General features: G+C 36.1%; 1 protein-coding gene across 1 annotated transcript in view; it reads left to right on the top strand.

Annotated features, from left to right (window-relative positions):
- Window positions 1-18,132: 18,132 nt before the first annotated feature.
- GLS (glutaminase) overlaps window positions 18,133-18,587 on the top strand; it is a gene marked incomplete in the record, with an annotated part of 77,615 nt that continues 77,160 nt past the window's right edge. Inside the window, 2 exon segments of the mRNA XM_006147816.3 lie at window positions 18,133-18,187; window positions 18,534-18,572.

Here is an 18,587-nt window from a genome sequence, read left to right as displayed (position 1 = left end):
CTGGCCGCCCGCCCAGCCCTTCGTGGGTGATGCCGCACGAACATCTCCACCGGGTGACATTTAGGAGTCGGGCTGGGAGCAGAGCCTGCGCCTTCCTGACTCGTCGCTTTTCCAGCTCGAGTTTCCGTTCTGTCTGCCCTCCCTCGGTCTCTGCCATCATCCCATTGGAAGCCAGATGTAGCAGGGTGTTCTTAATATTTCAAGGGTGACTCCTTCAGGCATGTGAGAGCCATCCGGGTCACCGGAAATAATGTAGATTAGGAGGAAAAGGGTCATGTGGCCCAGAAGATGAGGGCATGCCGAACAGTCCACCTGTTTGTTGTGGGGACCAGCGTTGGCCTGTCTGATGTCTTCCATGAGATAGGCGGGATTTTAAAAATAAAAGCCAGGTAGCCAAGATGAAATGTGACATAAAACAGTAACTTAGTGACAAATCTGAGATAAGTTTTGTGACTTAATTGTGATAGGATGTTGATTCATCCTTTATGGATGTAGCACAGTAGTTCAAAACAAAGTTGTTTTTTTTTTGTTTTCTGCAGTATAAATGGGCAACTTTTGTTTTTCCATTATGGATTAAAAATTTACCTGTCTGCTTTCTTTATATCCTGCTATTTTTCTGACATTGAACAGACACCATGTGACCCATTTGGCCTCTTCTACTTACTGTTATTTTCAGCCCTGGAGTCAAACCGAAAGTGTGATTCTTACTATATTTCACCTTCAAGCCTGCTAAATATTTCCTGTAATTGAAGTTGGGATCTTCCTAAAAAACATTCCAAGCTAAATTGTCCCCAGACTGAAAAATGTTATTTAAAAAAAATTCACTTGGCGATGGGCAAAGTTTGTGGCATTCTGCGATAATAGTTTTGTGCCTAGTCTTGGTCAGGTCTTTTAACATCTTGGGTTAAATGGATCAGATACCTTCAAGTTCTGAAAAGCTGGACCAACGTCAAGTTTGTACTAATCTCTAATGTTTTAGTGACTAAAATGTATATATGTCTAACCTCATCTGGGACTTTTAACATACGCTTATTTACCAGGCATGTAATACATGTCCAGATTGCAGAATTACAAAATGCAATTATTGAAATTTATTCTTTAAAGGCTTCAGGATGGGAACTGTTTTCTATTTAAAAATATTCCTCTGGTTTGTGTCTCTCCATTGACTCTAGTGTCCCTCTTTTTTCCTTTTTTGTCAGGAAATTGAATTTCTTTTGTGATTTACTTGCTTTCCAGAAGCTTGTGGTTTCACTGCTTTCTTGATAAAATTCATCTGTTACCAATAACTTTGAAAGACTGTATCAGTTAATACTTATCTGACAGACTTACATGGAAAAAAAAAAAGATAAATAAAAACCAACAAAAACTCTTGAATTTTACTTTCCCTCCCTTTCTCCTCCAAAAAGAAAACCAGTTTAGGAAGAGAATCCCACAAGATTTGTTCAGATGCCCTGAGAGTTTGGCCTATGAAATAACCTTGTTTACCTTAGTTCAGGGGAGAAGTTTATGGTTGGCTAATTTGTTTTTACGTTTTTTTGTTTTACTACCGAAGTTTGGAGTAATAGCTAGACTGGTTCAGGAGCAATATAGATAAACATAATAGTCCTGAGAACTTTCAGTGAAGAATTGGGTCTTCAATTTACATAGAGAGTGAAGAGCAGTGGCCTTGAGGTTTAGAAGAAAGCATTTTAATTTAAAGTTTCTATTTTCTAAATGGTCTGGTTTCCAAATGTGGCTTTCCCTTCTTTGACTCCTTCCAGTTTGCCTTTATGTGACAAACATGCTTATCCTGGGAGGTAAGCTTCCAGGTTGATCCTGTTATCCTTCCTAATGCTCAGCCCCTGCATAGGTCATCCCTCAGTCAGCAGTCCACCTGGAATGCCAGCACCTAGGACTCTGCCAGACTTCATATAGTGTTACTAAAAGAAACAGCCATCTGAGAATGAAGCGAATTATCATTTTGTAAAATGCTTAGAACAATATTTGGCATGTGTTAAATGCAACCTAACTTTATTAAATGAGAACAAAATTGCTTCTTCATTTATTGTAAAACCTGTTAAGGGCATTGGCCTTGAATTTCATGCTCACAAATGACCTTTTTTTTTTTCTGGTAAGTTTTCATAAAAAGTTTCTCTTAAGTTATTATTGTGCATCTGTTTTATATGAAACTATGTGATTGCACTGTTTATCTTTTTGTCCTGATGGTAAATAAAGTCACAGTGAATCTAATGTTAAGCCACAGAAATTTTATTAGTTGACATACCTGGGATATTTGCTTTTTCCTCTTGCCTTGCTTCCGATATTCTTTCACTACTCATATTCTGAAGGAGGTGAGATAGAAGCACATTATCTTATCTTTTTTCCAACGAACTCTTTGAACTAGTGTCACCCTAGGCTATACGTATCTCCTTCACACAACTTCAGTCTGGCTTAACTTAAGATTCTGTGACTATTAAGATAGAGAAAAACGTGATGGTCTTTGGTCACTTTTTCCCTTATTTAATATTTTCACTGTTAGTTCTGTAATTCTAAAAAACCAATTTTGCATGGCTCTCTTCATTTTTCTCTCGCTTTCCGGGCTCTTTTGGCTTCCTCATTGGGTAAAACCCTAAGCACAGAACTTTACTCCTTTCTCAGTTGTCTCTCGTCTCAACAGCATGTCCCTTTTTTCAGTTTTGCCTTCCATCTTTGTGTAGTCATACTTCCTCTTAATTCAAGCTTTGTTCTCGCATCTGGCAACCTCTGATTTGAAATCTGTATGTTCATATCCATTGTTTTCTCTAATTCGATCTATTTTTTATATTTTTGAGATTAATTTTAGAGTTTTAATTTCAAAATATGACTGTACTTTCAGAAAACCAACACAGACTGGAATGATCATTAGATCAGAGTCACAAAGTATGTCATGGCATTCAGTCTTGACTAACTTATGCCAGTGTTTGCCCAACATGGGCATTTTTATCAGGCTTGTCTCTGTCAGGCATACCATGCTCATTTTCTATAAAACCCAGCAGCGTATATCCTAACTTAATGAAGGTACCTGGAATGATTGGAGCGAAGTGGGTGAAAGTAAGTTGGGGGGGGCATTTTTTTTTAAAGAATGATTTTATTTAACTTTATTTATTTTCTTATTTTAATTTGACCAGAGAGGGACAGAGTGAGAACAAGAGAGAGAGGAAAAGTGAGAAATCAAGCCACCAGGTCCAGGACTTGAACTGTGATAGACCATGTGGGAGTCCAGCACCCTTAAGCAACACTCCATCTGCTGGCCCCAGGGGGATACTTTTAATTAGGGCGAGAAAAATCAGCATCAGCATGTATATTCTCTTTAGAAAATAGATAATTCATACAGGGTACAATATTGAAAGTATTTCACTAAAAAAACAATGAGATCATTTTCCCTCTATTGTTTTGGCAGACAGTAAATCAAGTGATCTAGAAGGTGTGGGAAATAGGAAGTAATGATTATTACATTGCTAATAGAAGTATAAATTAGTTCAGCTGTTTTGGAAGGCAGTTTGGTAGTATTTGTTAAAAGCCATATACTCATGATGCAGTAATTGCACATCTACACTAAGTTGTGTTTAAATATTTTTAATTACACAAGTAAGCATAATTTAAACTATGCTTTAATTTAAAAAGAAAGTATATACAGAAATTATTTTAGCTAGGTTCAGATAGTGTGGCTTTATGTTTTAGTAGTTCATCTTAAAAACTGGAATGTGGGGGCTGGCAGGTGGTGTGCTGGTTAAGGACGCTGGACTCCCACATGGCTGACCATGGTTCGAGTCCCAGACCTGGCAGCCTGCTTTCTCACTTTCTCTCCATCTCTCCCTTCCTCCCTCTCTCTCACTCTGTCCCTCCCTGGTCAAATTAAAACAAAAGTTAAATAAAAATAATTCTAGGGGCCGGTAGATGGCATAATGTTTATGTCACTGGACTCCCATGTAGTCAACCACAGTTCATATCTTGAAACTGGCAACTTAAACTCATGCCGGGCATGTGTGAATGTGTGCCCAAGATCCCAAGAGGAGAATGGGGGAGAAGGGATTGCAGCATGACCTTCCCCACTGGGGGATGATTTCTCGCTTTGTCTCTCTGTCTCTGTCTTTCTGGAGAGCACATGTGCCCTATAGCAAAAACCTCTCCAAAAAAAAAGAAAGAAAAAGAGTTCTAAAACCAAAATGGAAAGTGAAGATGGAATGCCCATTGCATACTATGAGAATTGAATTTCAGAGTAAGATTAAATGCTTGTATATTTCAGCAAATAGAATTGAGTTGATAGAAGAGTACTGATAATAAAGTTAAGACAGTAATTGACAGTTACAGATACAACAGTTTGGAATCAAAACACAGAAATAGATGACAAATGCTTGTATGATCCTTCAGTATTGTATTTGTTTTAATTTGTGATAGTTAACATATTTACAATTCACTTAAACTAAAATTAAGATTGAAAACATATTTAATTTTTTCATTGGGCTCTTCAGACAACCCTTCAGCATTTTACTTGTGATTTCCTCAATATTAAAATTTTTTCTAAGTCATCAGTTTTAGTTTTTTAATGGCAAGTGGAAAACATTTTAGTAACTGTATGTTGTAACATTTTTTTGACCTTACATTTTTATTAAGCAATGTGCATCCACTAGACATTAACGTATTTGTATATGATCTGCAATTAACAAATTGCATGCTACTTGTTTTATTAATATTTATTAATATTTAGGTGAGGTTAACTGAAGAGAGCAAGAATTAGATCCTGAAACTTGGTGCCCTTGAATTTTAGCTTCTTGTTTCCAGACTTTGCTGTTTACAGAGAAGTCTGCCAGCCACAAAGTCTGCTAACTCAGGAAATGACTACCAAATAGAATTTAACCTTTTTTTTTTTTTTCCTTTTTTTTTATGAGGCAATATGTGGATATGTGGGCCAAGGGGAGGGGCACTGTTTCAGTCTGCAAAAGGTAAATGTCACCTTGAGTAGAATTTGCTCTAGGTATTTATGGGTTTCTTTGAGTTTAAATAAATTATTTGAAAGAAATCAATTAAGGGCTGTACTATTTCCCTATTGTGATATTTGAAGTGAAGAACAATTAATTCTATAGAAACTGAAAATTATTTGCAGGATTTACATTCTTTAAGAAGATCTATCACAATCCAATGTAAGACAAGATAGTATTTTACACCTGCCTGTCTGCACTTTGTAATCTTTTCAGTCATTTGCTGGTAACAGGAATGCTTAAGAAAGCTGGAGCTGGGTAAACATATATTTATAAAAACAGTAAGTATTGATTGAATAAGTGAAGTACATAGCTTTCAGTTAGAGACACTATTACTACTGTTTTAACCCTGAAATCTACTTAAGCGTAGCAGTGCATATGACTGATGATTGTACTCGGTGATTTTCTGATCACCTACCTCTTTAGTTTACCTACCTCTGCACTTAATACGTATTTAATTTGAATGAGTTTGTTCCTTTGTGGATTTTCTATCTTGTATTAGTTGCTGTATCTTGCGCCTGTCCTTCATGTCCCCATTTCAACAGTCCTTCCTATATCATAGTTGAAGCAGAATGTGAATGTGCGTGAACTTTTCTTAAGAAGTATCCTTTGCTTGGGGGACTAGTGGATTGCATAATGGTTACATCGCTGGACTCCCATTTAGTCAACTGCAGTTCATGTCCCGGACCAGGCAGCTTAAAACTGCATGCATGCCTCAAATCTTGAGACTGGAGAAGGGGCTGTGATGTGTCTATCCTCCCTGGGGGGGTGACTTCTTACTTTCTGTCTCTATGTCTCTCTCTCTGCTTCTGTGAGTGCATGCACACTATAGCAAAAAACTCTCTCTTAAAAAAAAAAGTATCCTCTGCTTGGTATATAGCATTCATTATGGCCTACTGATGCCTGAAGAAATGTTTATAGAGAAAGCACTACTTTGAAAACATAGAACTGTTGATGTTGCATAATGAGTGAAAAATTGACAGCTTTTAAGATTTAGAAATATATTTTGCCTACTAATTTCTTGTACAAGCTTCTAAAGATTTTTAAATAGTCATCTTGATTGTCACATTTTGAGTGATATAGGCACTTCTTTGATTTTTGGTGGGAGTTTTTAAAAGAAAACAGACCTTCTGAACAGTTTTTGAGCTATATGAAGACTAATAAAATAAATTGAGAAAGATTTACTTATTAAATATTTTTGGTACAGTGTTAACACATACTAGCAAAAAATGGTGAAAAACTTGTATTCAGCATTAGTGGGATGGTTAAGTAAATTGTACATTGAAATGAATCTCTTAGCCATGTAAAATGTAGATAGATAATTTTTAGGGCTATAAAAAAATGAAATGTAAAGCCAAAAGTTAGCATATAGAATTTTTTATACTGTATGAACTCAAGTTATCTTACACTTTTAAGAAAAGCTTAGAAAAAGTAATGAAAGGAAATAAGCCAAAATGGCATTAGCAGTTACAGTTTGTAAGAAGGGGCACTATTTTCTTGCCTCCTTATAAGCCACCTTTAAGATTTCCCATTATGAGTGGTAAACTTCTAAAAGAATGGGAAACAGGGAACCAGCAGTTAGCGTAATGGCTATGTCGCTGGACTCCCATGTAGTCCACTGCAGTTCGCGTCCCGGACCCGGTGGCTTAAAACTCACGCCGGGCGCATGTGTGTGTGTGCCCAAGATCCCGAGAGGAGAATGGAAGAGAAGGGATTGCGGCGTGACCATCCCCCCGGGGGGTGATTTCTCGCTTTCTGTCTCTATGTCTCTCTCTCTCTGTCTGGCGAGTGCACGCGTCCTATAGCAAAAACCTCTCCAAAAAGAAAATGAGAAGAAAAAAAAAAGAATGGGAAACAGGTTAGCAGGTAATGTGGTTGGGCGCTGGACTCCCACATGTCTGTCTGTGATTAGAATCACAGACACAGTGGTTTGCTTTCTTGTTCTCCTCTCTCTTTGGTCAAATTGAATAATAATAATAAACACAATTAAATCATTCTTTTTTAAAACGTGGGAAACATAACTTCTAAAATCAGAGGAACCACATCTGCTAAATTTTGAACTTACAAATCTCTGTGTTTAGTCTGCTACCCTAATATCCTGTTCCCAGTTGTATAATAATAATAATAATATTAAATATAATATTGAAAAAAGCTTAAGTTCCTATTTATCAACATTATTCAATCATATTCACTATCACCCTCAATCATCAAACTTTAAAAACTGTAAATTATTCTTGTTGTATGTTTCCTTAGACACACAAGCCTACATTTTTTCTATTTTTTAGAATTACTTATTTAAGTTTATTGTTATTATTTTTATTATTATTTTTGAATCTGACCAGAGATAGAAAGTGAGAAAGCATGACTAGTTCAACATTTCTTGTTCTAGTTATGTTTACTATAAGGGAGTATTACTATACTGTGCCATGCCCTAAGACAGGTGCTGCAAACATTTCTGTGATAGGCCAAATTGTAAATATTTTCAGCATTTTTGACTCTCTGGTCTGTTATAACTGATCAGGTCAGCTGTGATAGCAGAGCAGCCACAGATAATAGGTAAATGGTTGGCTGTGATTGTCTTCAACTAAAACTTTACAAGAGGTGGCCCCTGCTTTAGTTTACCTACCTCTGCACTTAATATGAATGAGTTTGTTCCTTTGTGCATTTTCTATCCTGTATTAGTTGCTGTATCTTGCTTCTGTCCTTCATGTCCCCATTTCAATGGTCCTTCCTCAGTTTCACCTTCTATATCCAACTCCCCTTAGCTTTTTTGGGAGGGGGTGGGGTGGGGCATGATTTGTCATAGGGCACTCATAGGAGAGAGACAGAATAAAAGTGAGAAATCCCCTCACCCCTTGGGGAGTTGGCCATGCCACAATCCCTTCTCCATTCTCTTTTGGAATTTTGGACACATTTTTAAAAATACTTGGTATAGGGCATATGTGCCCACTGGAGAGAGAAAGAATGAGAAGGGGGAGGGCCCCCTCCCGGAGGGGGGAGTGGCCACCCTGTGCTCCCTTCTCCATTCTTTAGGAATTTGGAGCATGCATGCATATATGCCCGGGGTGTTTTTCAAGTCACTGGGTTCCAAGGCTCAAATCACAGAGTTGCCATGTGGGAGCCAACCTCCTTAAACGCCACACTACTAGCCAGCTCACTTTCGGGTTTTTCAATAGTGGTGAAATAAACATAACATAAAATGTACCATTTTAACTGCTTTTAACTGTACAGTTCAGCAGCAGTTAAGTACTTTTTTTTTTTTTCCTGAGAGGTTTTTTTACTATAGGGCGCGTGTGCTCGCCAGACAGAGAGAGACATAGAGACAGAAAGCGAGAAATCACCCCCCAGGGGGGATGGTCACGCTACAATCCCTTTTCCTCCATTCTCCTCTTGGGATCTTGGGCACGCACGCACATGCGCCCGGCGTGAGTTCTAAGCCACCGGGTCCAGGACGCGAACCGCGGTGGACTACGTGGGAGTCAGCGACATAGCCATTACGCTAACTGCAGGTTCCCTAAGTACTTTTTTTTTTTGCTGAGAATCTTAAATAGATGATTAAGCTTATGTATAAAATAAAAGTACTTAGACCCTGAATTAGTAAAGATTTTGTTCTCATATTTAGTGTGGAGATTTAGAGGGATATCTATTTTTAGCAACTTGAAACAGAATTAAATCATAGCTAGTTTTTCTGTGCATGTGTGTGTCCCATCCCTGTGTTCCTTCTTTGTACTTCAACTGCTCTTCTGTTTATGTGTCCATCTGCTTCACCAGAGCATCATATATATTCCCATGAGAAATACGCTATGTATTGCTATCTCATTTACTTTTCATAGCGTTTTATTTTATGTATTTTGTGATTTTTATTTTAGAAATGGAGAAACAGACCCAAAGTATGTAAATACATTTCACAACATTGCAAGGTCAATGTGTACCAGAGCCAGGATGGAAAACCAATGGCAGTTTTACAACTGTTGGGTCGTTGGAAAAGTCATGATGCCTTTTTGCATAGAAAAGCATAGAAAAATGTGTCATGACTTTCCCAACGAGCCAATTTAAGGATACAGTGTAGAATTCAAATAATTTTGCCTCAGTTGCCATGGTTATTTTCCCACTTCTTGTCCTTTCAGCTGACTACGACCTAGGGACCTTTCATACATTTTGAATGAATTGGGATACTTTGCATTTAGTCTTACTTTTTTTTTTTTTTTGGCAGAGGGCGCATGTGCTTGCCAGAGAGAAACAGAGACAGTGAGAGGGAAAGTGAGAAATCACCCCCAAGTTTATTTTTATTCATGATAGAAATCACATGCATGTACACTAAAGAGAGAGTTGGATCTTCAGCAGGGTCTCGTCACACCATGATCTCCTTCTGCAGCCCTCTAGCTCATCAGGATCTTGGGCATGCAAGCATGTGCCCAGTGTATGTTTTGGACAACCAGGGCTTCTGAACCTGTGGTCAGCCATGTGGCTTTCAGCACTGCAGTTCAGTTTGCTACCAACTGTGCCCCCAAGCTGGGCCATTAATTTTTATTTAAACCACAGATTTTCAGTCCTTTTGGATCAGGAAATATTTTTAAACCTCTGTAAGAAATAATTGCTGTGTATAATCCCTGGCCATTCCCTAAGCAGAGTGGATTCTGAGTAGGATTTTTTTTTCCCTTTGGCAGAACTGTTTTTCTTTTAGGTGGTGTGAAGATGCAAATGAGGGCTCAGAGAAGTAACCAGTTATAGTAATAGGGAAATAATGCTGGAATAAGGCTTCTGTTTGAGATCTGTTTACTGTCAAGCCGATAGAGGATTTTGTAGATTTGTGGCTACTCCCTCCCAGTTTGTGAGTAACCGAAGGACAGTATGTTTGCAGGGAATGTGGCATTCAGCCATGCTGTTTGTGACCCACGTTCCTAACTATTTCAAACTATCCCAAGTGGCTTTAGAGTTCTAGTTACATTTTTTGGTAGCATAATAAAATAAGCATCTTATTTTGAAAAATGGAGAATTGGAGTTGAAATGGCCTAATAACCAAGTTCTACAGTGTTAGTGTGGTGGTGGTGGTGGTGTTCCTATCTATTATCAGCAGATAATTAAATACTTCATTGAACTAATTACTTTTTTTCGGGTTTAGGATTTGAAAAGGCCTTAACCCATCTCCCAGCTCCTGATAATTTTTTGACATGCTAATTACTTTGTTATATTTTTTGAATTTCACTTTTATTTTCTTATTTTTTTCTTACATTAAATCACTGTGCATCTTTACAGCACACAAAATGGATTTTCCCAGAGTGAGTTCACTCAATATTAGTCTAGTCAAAGATATTACCATATATATTATCAATAGATAATCTTCCATTTTTGTGTTCATTAAATATTTTTCTTTTTATCCCCCTTGATTCCCCCTCCCCACTGCCCTGTCCTTGCTCCTGTCATACTGTCTTAGTATGCACAGTTGCTCTCCATGCCTTTATACCCCCAGTCTTTCAGTTTCTGTCATACAGTGCAGACATTTGGTATATATTGAGTGGGGACATACAAAGCTTCTCCTAGTCTGACTTGCTTCACTCAGCATCAAATCTTCCATATTTGTTCACTTTGAATCAAATGTCATGGTCTCATTGTTTTTTTTTTCTTTTTTAGGCTGAGTAGTATTCTATTGCATATATATGTCTTTCAATTCATTCATTTGTCTGGGACATTTAGGTTGATTGTATGTTTAGCAGTTGTGAATAATGCCACAGTAAACACAGGTGTGCAAGTCCTTTTCTGACTGCGTATATTCCTATCTTAGGAGTAGATACTCAAGAGTGGAATTACTGGATCATATGGTAGTTCTATTTGTAGGTTTTTGAGAAACCTATATTCTCCACAGTGGCTGTACCACTATTTTACATTCCCACCAACAATGCAGAAGAGTTCCCTTTTCTCTGCCCCTTCGACAGCACTTACCATTTTTTGTTTTTCTTCTGTTACGTTTCCTACAGGTTATTATTCAGCTCTACTTGACTACTACCTTGAGAAAGAATTTGCTCCCTTAAAAGGCAGCCTAAGGACCAACAGATGGCATAATGTTTGCTTCACTGGACTCCCATGTAGTCCACTGTGGTTTGAGTCCTGGACACTGCGGCATAGCCATCCCACCTGAGGGTTGTTCTCTATCTCTGATGAGCATATGTGCCCTATAGCATAAAAATCTCTTTAAAAAAAGATAGCCTATTCCTTTTCCAGGACTGCTTCCTTTTTCCAAATGTGTAGCTGAAGTCTGCCTTTCATGAATATCTATCCATATATTCCAGTTATTACAAACAAATCAAACAAATTGAAGTGGTGTCAGGTGATTACTGTGACAGAATTAATATAATATCTACATGTTTCAATAATAAGGACTTATTAAAGGATACTTAGTGAAGAAATGCCCTGTTGGAAAGCCTTAACAATTCAACATTACAGACTTGATCTGTCTAGGTCCTAGTCTTCCCACCTGTGACAGGAAGATTACCTCCTGGTAAACTCCAATTGTGCACATGTGGACCAAGAGCCATCAGTAAATAGGGACAGCGTGACCATTTCTTCAAGTTGAGTTAGTTTTTGCACTTTTGCCTTTGACATGAATAAATTTCTTCAGTAAAATCCCACCAGAACAGCAGCCGTAGTTTACTACGTTCTCCTCCTTGCTTTCTATAGGATGCAGTTTTAACAAGGCAAAGCAACTATTTGCTCATCTAGCGTAAGTTATTCCTGTTAGTATTTTGGCTAAAAATTCTTCCATAGGTAAGGAGTCTCATCATTCATTCTTTTTAAGGAACCCTGGGTATTTCTTCTAAAGTGGGGTGCTAATAGCTGAGCAGTTTATGTAGATCGGGGGAGTCCAGATCCTATAGGAATAGCTGTATAGAACTAATTCTGGTCCAGCCTCTTCAGAGCTGTATGAGATTGTACATGTTGCACTTTGAGACCCTAGCTGTAAATTGGGGACAATTAATCCACCTTAATTTACCTTATAGGTTTATAAGCTAAGACAACAAAGTCAATGTCCTTTTTTAAAAAATAATTATTTTATTTAACTTTATTTATTTATTTATTTTAATTTGACCAGAGAGGAACAGAGAGAGAAAAAGTCAGAAAACAAAGCTGCCAGCTCTGGGACTCAAACCACGGTCGGCCATGTCGGCCATGTGGGAATTCAGTGCCCTTAATCACCATGCCACTTGCCCGCCCTGAAAGTCCTTTTTGTAATGGTAAAGCCTTAAAAATATAAGTACTTGTGCATTTCACTGATTATTAACCTTGGGAAAAATGATTTGTAGAAAAGGCAGAATTTGTCACTTTGTCAGAGTTATATACATTATACTCTATTAATAATTTTAGCTTTCAACCTCACAGGTTTAATCTCATTTCCAGAGTTGAAGGTCATTTGCTATCAATCAGAATACTCTAAATTCAGAATGATAAACTGATTGGAAAAACAGCCCAGGCCCAGCCTGATGGTGTCATCAATAGCAAAACTAAACTGCAGTACTGAAAGCCATGTGGCTGACCATAGTTCAGATCCTGAGACTGACTTGAAAACATGCTAGTGTGTGCACATGTGCCCAGAATCCTGAGGAGTGGATTGTTGGAGAGACAGAATCATGGCATGACAAGATCCTTGTTGAGGGTGCTTCTTTTTCTTTCTGCTTCTCTTTTCCTGGTATGTGTGTCCACATTCAGTATTATAATAAATATGTTTATTATAAAATAAATAAGCTTTAAAAACTCAATGTCGGGACCAGCAGTTGTCGTAATGGCTATGTTGCTGGACTCCCATGTAGTAGACCACAATTTGAGTCCCAGACCTGGTGACTTAAATTCACTCCAGGCGCGTGTGCGTGCCTACCCAAGACCCTGAGAGGAGAATGGAGGAGAAGGGATTGTGGCATGGCCATTCCCCCTCAAGGGTGATTTCTCGCTTTCTGTTTCCCTGTCTCGCTGTCTTTCTGGAGAGCATACATACCCTATAGCAAAAACATCTCCAAAAAAACCCCCAAAAAACAATAAACAAAACTCAATGTCTTTTTTAAGGATCATCATTTTAAAATGAAGACATAAGCGAAAAAGCCAGGTATATTCTTTTGTATTTTGTTAGCAGACCTCATTTTCTTTATCCCAGCTGGAAAAATAGATTTTTATGATCTAGTAAGGTGGGTATACCTTACTAAACAGTACGTCTCAAGAGCTGCACAAAGTTTCAAAAGAAAAAAATTTTAAGATACTACCTTAGCCTTTGAAAATTAATAGTTTGGAGAGAGCTGATGAAAAATATTATTTAACAACATAAAACAGTATAATTGTTTCAGATATTTCCTTTGTTCATTTTTTTCAGTTCTTAGTAAAAATTTTTCATTTTCCTTTTATCATTTGGTAGTTTTTTATTATAAGATTTTGAACCGATGAAGGTGAATTTGCAGTATTGTTCCTAATTATAAACTAAATGCTTTCATGGTTTTTTTCACCCATTAAGACAAAACTAAATACAAAATATATATATATATAAATTTCTACTATAGACTTGCCACACTGCTGTGGTTTTATCTCTCCTAGATAACAACCTTATGTTATTTATCTTTGTACCCCCACTGCTTGTCACCTAAAAAGCTGTATAACAAAACTACAAAATTCAGTGATACTAGCAAAGTGAATGCTAAAAAGAATATAGAGAATCTGTTTGAGCAAAATTCTGTGAAACGTTTGGAATGACTCTGATACCTTAAATTTAGGTTTAACGAGAAGGTTATAAACAGAAGGCATAATAGGTATAAACAAATAAAACGTGAGTAAATAAATAATAGATGGCAGGACATCTTTATGGGAAGATGCGGTCAATTACTGCAAGGAAGTATAAGAGATAAGTTAGGAATGGATCGTGCAAAGCTAAATGCTAGAGAACGGAATACCATATTAGTCTGAGTTGCCTTTGGTGTTGGGAAAACTGATCAGTGAAGTTAAGGAAAAGCTTTTGATGGTGGTAGAAGTTGGCCCTAAATTTAAATTCCATATATATACTTTTTGGAAGGGTGGTCTCTTCATCTATTGGTTGATTTATATAAATCTCTCTTAACCCTGAATGAAAAGTAGGTGTTTACATGTAATAGCTGTAAGTAGAAACAGATGCCTTAATTCATACATTTTTTATACTCTGTTTGCTGTTCTTTGTAAATACCTAGTGAGTGCTACCAGTTTGTCAGAAATCTCACGTTGCTAGGCTTCCAGCTCCTATCCATCTTTCAAGTTTAGCTCAAATTCCACTTCTGAAAAAGCTTTACCTTATCCGGCCACAGTAAAGTGATTTTCCAATGACTGGATCCTATGGCTTTCTTAAAATTACTCCTTGTGATGGATCATCTTTTCTCCTAGGCAGTAAACAATGACTAACATATGCTGTACATTTTCATAGTTAAGTATATGGGATTTTTTTTTTCCCTTAAAGCAATTTTATGAGGCTAAAATAGAAGCAATGCTAAAAGCTGACACAATATGATGGTAAAAGGATTTTATTGTCAGAACTAGAAAGGGAATAGGCGAAAATAAAGTTAGGAGAAAATAAAATGGTGTAAAACAAAGACTTTTCTTTTAATTTACTTTTCATTATTTTAGTTGATGATTGATCACAACTATTTTATATGCTTTTTCTCTCTGGGGAATGTAGAGAGCTTATTTGGGTTTTTGTCTTAATTGTTGATGATATGATTTGAAAACCTGCTGTAATCTATTTTTTTGTCATTGAAACTTAAATATTTCTTAAGGGTTTCCTAGTTACTATACATTAATAGTTACTGGAATCTGTAGTTTTTAGTTCTTAAAATTTAATAGCAAAAGATATTATTATGAAGCATTGTCATAAAGACATTAAATTGGGGAGAGGACAGGGGGTAAGGCAAGAAAGATCTTTGGAGTAATTTCTACTTTTTGAAAGTACGGGGAATAGTATTTGTATTTATTTGTTTACCAGGCTATTGAAGCTAACTCATTCTAAGATCAGAGTGTGAACTTTTGAATGGTGAGATAGGTAGTAATTTCTTTTTGTCAATTTTGACAATTTATTTTGTGAGCATATTTTTTAGGAATGGATTAAATTCTTTCTCTTATGGATAAAAATTAGTTTGTTGCCCCAAATCATGTAAATATTTACCTTTTTTGCTGGCTACGGCAATAACGAGGTTATTTAAATTTTTTGTACTATGTATCATAAGCTAAAGAAGTGTATGTTTTATGTTATTTACATAGCTTTTAAGCAAAGTAAATACCATTTACTGGTGTGATAAATACACAGAAAGCTTATTCTGCAGTTTTTAAAGTGATAATCTACTGCTATCTGAAGTTTATCTGACGAACCATTTTCTGTAAGTAATTGGTATGTTATTATCCACTGATTTTTTGACAGCTGGTTCAGTTTTTCTTTAAATATTAGATCATCAATATTGAGCTCTGTTTAATGGTGTTAGATCAGGGTAAGACCTAGAAAACTTGTTTTTTTCCTTATTAAAGTAATAACTAGTTAATAAGTTAGAGAGCCAGTGTAGCATTGTGGTAAATGGTTTAGACTTTGAGGTTCTTAATTCATCTCTATCACTGTGCGACCTTGGGAAGTTTCTTCATCTGAGCTTCCATTTTCTCATCTGTAAGATGGATTATTCATGTTTTTCTAATAAATAGTGAGTTTAGTTTCTACTCTGTATCAGAACCAGTACTGTATTTTGAACAATAATAGTACCTCTGTTGTAAGACCATTGGAGGATTAAAGTAGAATGTGTGTATAATAGCACAGGACCTGGAATATGTTATCAGTGAATTTTAGCTGTTATTATTAAAATATCTCAAGCACATTTTTAAAAAGTTGTCTAGGAGTAAAAATTGTTTTAAGGCAAAAAAAATTGTTTTAAGGTATAATTATGTATCTAGGATATGCCATTTCATTTTAAAATAACAATTCTTTGTTTTGTTTTGTTTTCCGGAGAGGTTTTTGCTATAGGGCACGGGCGCTCGCCAGAAAGACAGAGAGAGCCAGACAGAAAGCGAGAAATCACCCCCCAATTTGTGTTTCTAAAAAACATTGGTGTGAAATGTTTTATAAAGTTTATTGCTTCTATGATAGAGAGAGAGTCAGACTGCCATCCCCAACAAGGTCCCCATACTGTGATCTACCCCTTCTCAGCCAGCCTGAATCGGAGGCATAGGCCCCCGGGTGCAAACCCAGGACCTTTCCATGTGGGCCTAGTTGCATTACTGCTGCGCACCAACTGGCCCTGAAATTCATGTTTTTTAAGCTTGGTTTTTAAAAAAAACTAAAGTTGATGTAAACAAATTTATATTTGTTTTGAGAACAAATATAAGTGATGTTAAAGCCAATACTAATATTTTGATTTTATATGTGTATGTACAAGTGTACATGCTCTCTGAGTTATATATTTCTTTTTCTTCTAAGGTGGAAATATATGGACCATTAATAAACTTGAAAAGTAATTATATTAGGAAATAATTAAGTTCATGTGGTCTTATTAAAGTATGGAGTGAGATTGTATAACCTTTATGTAATCCAGGAAGTATTCAGATATTTAGAAAAGCTCTTTAAAACAGTATGAAAACAATTTTAAACAAACATATGTTGTGTAAGTTTCTTTTTTAAAAACAACAGTAATGTATATAATTTTCTTATAAATCTTGCCATTATACTTAGGGGCTTGTGTAAAATTGACTATTAAGTTAGAAATTTAAGAAGGTTAGTATTTCCTTCTTTTCTCTCATATTCTCTCTTGCTTTATTGAAATACAGGTAAAGTCCTTTCCTGAATATTTTATGCATATGTACTTACATATATGCATACACACATGCATATATTATATATATATTTCCTCCTGTAATTTTAATAAATAGTGATCGGTGGGTAGGAGATTAGTCTGCTTTATATTTATAATCATGACATCAGTATTAATACCTACCACAGTCACTGAATAATGTGGTTCAGTTTCAGATCAACAAAGATGTTTAGGGGCCAGCAGGTGGTGTGGTGGTTAATGGCGCTAGACTCCCACATGGCTGACCGCCATTTGAGTCCCGGACCTGGCCGCTTGCTTTCTCACTTTCCCTCTCATTCTCTCTCTGGTGAAATTAAGATAAATAAATAATTAAAGTTAAGTAAAATAATTCTTTTAAAAAACGATGGTTAGCAGGCTCATTATAATGTGTTTACTTGAAACCTTTTCAATGGCTAGGAAAGAATTTTTCTTAACAGATTGTCATAGCATCTTATTGTTATATGATTTTAGTTAATTAAGTTTTTAATGTATTTTGTCTAGTAAGATCTTCATTCCAGTAGTTCTATGATTTATGTAATTTGATCAGCATGTTGTTATACATATAAATCTTGATCATTTTAGAAATAATAAGTACAATTACTGTCAGTTGAGTACTTAATTTCCTGCCAGGCAATGTTTTAAAGATATTGACTGTTGAAGCAATTAATCCTTACAGTAGCCCTGTGAGGTAGGGCTCTTACCCCCTTTCTCAGCTAAGGAAAGAGAATCACAGAAATAATATACCCAAGGTTACACAGCTACTGTTAACAGCCAGAATTCAGGAACTCATACTTGATCTAAAATATTGTTCAATAGTTATTTGCTGTTTCTCCCAGATTTTAGAATCAGGTTAACTATTTGAATAATATATAAATTGTCACCATATTTTGAAAAAATATAAGAACTAAACTAAGTATTGACTATTACTGGACATTTACTGAACTCTATAATTTATATTACAAGATTGTACTGGGCTGTATAAGAAGGTATAAACGTAACAGATGACTAGGCATTGATACAGCTAGAGTTGGTAATCAGTATTTTAAGACCTGGGAATAAAAATTATGTCTGTATTAATTAATCATTTTTTAACTTATTTTCACTATTGTTTCTAGTGATACTGATTTGTTTTTGGTAGATAAGCATTTGTTATGACTATCCTCGCAGTAAGGAGATAAGTTCATCTGTTCAGTTATTACGTAATGAATTTAGTTAAAATTCATTAGAATGTTCACATAAGGATTAACTTTATATTCTTTCTCCCCCTCTAGTAAAATAAAGCAGGGCCTGTTACCTAGCTTGGAAGATTTGCTGTTCTATACAATTGCAGAAGGACAAGAGAAAATACCTGTTCATAAGTTTATTACAGTAAGTTTAATATTTTTATCTTAATTTTTAAAAAATCAATAATAGGTAATAATACAGTATTGTTGACATATAGTCTTAAAGGTCATCTGACACATAGATTCTGACTGACATGGTTTCTCTTACTGTGTTTTCCAATTTTTAATCATGCTCATTTCAAGGTAATCAGTGAAAGAAAGAGAATGAGAAACTTGTCCAGAAAGTGGGTAATAGTGACATTATAAATGTCATATACATGTTCAGGTCTTAGGTAGAAGTTCTTATATATAGGAATGAAAACTTGTAGTTGGAATAAGCATAAACATTATTTGCACTCTGTATTTACAAACTCTTATTTTTTTAAAAACAGGCACTCAAATCTACAGGATTGCGAACGTCTGATCCCAGGGTGAAAGAGGGTGTG

Source organism: Tupaia chinensis, unplaced genomic scaffold, assembly GCF_000334495.1.
Source record: "Tupaia chinensis unplaced genomic scaffold, TupChi_1.0 Scaffold000225_1, whole genome shotgun sequence".
Classification (NCBI taxonomy): domain Eukaryota; kingdom Metazoa; phylum Chordata; class Mammalia; order Scandentia; family Tupaiidae; genus Tupaia; species Tupaia belangeri.
Note: the sequence above shows the minus strand (reverse complement) of the source record. Positions and strands in the feature narration are given on the sequence as shown.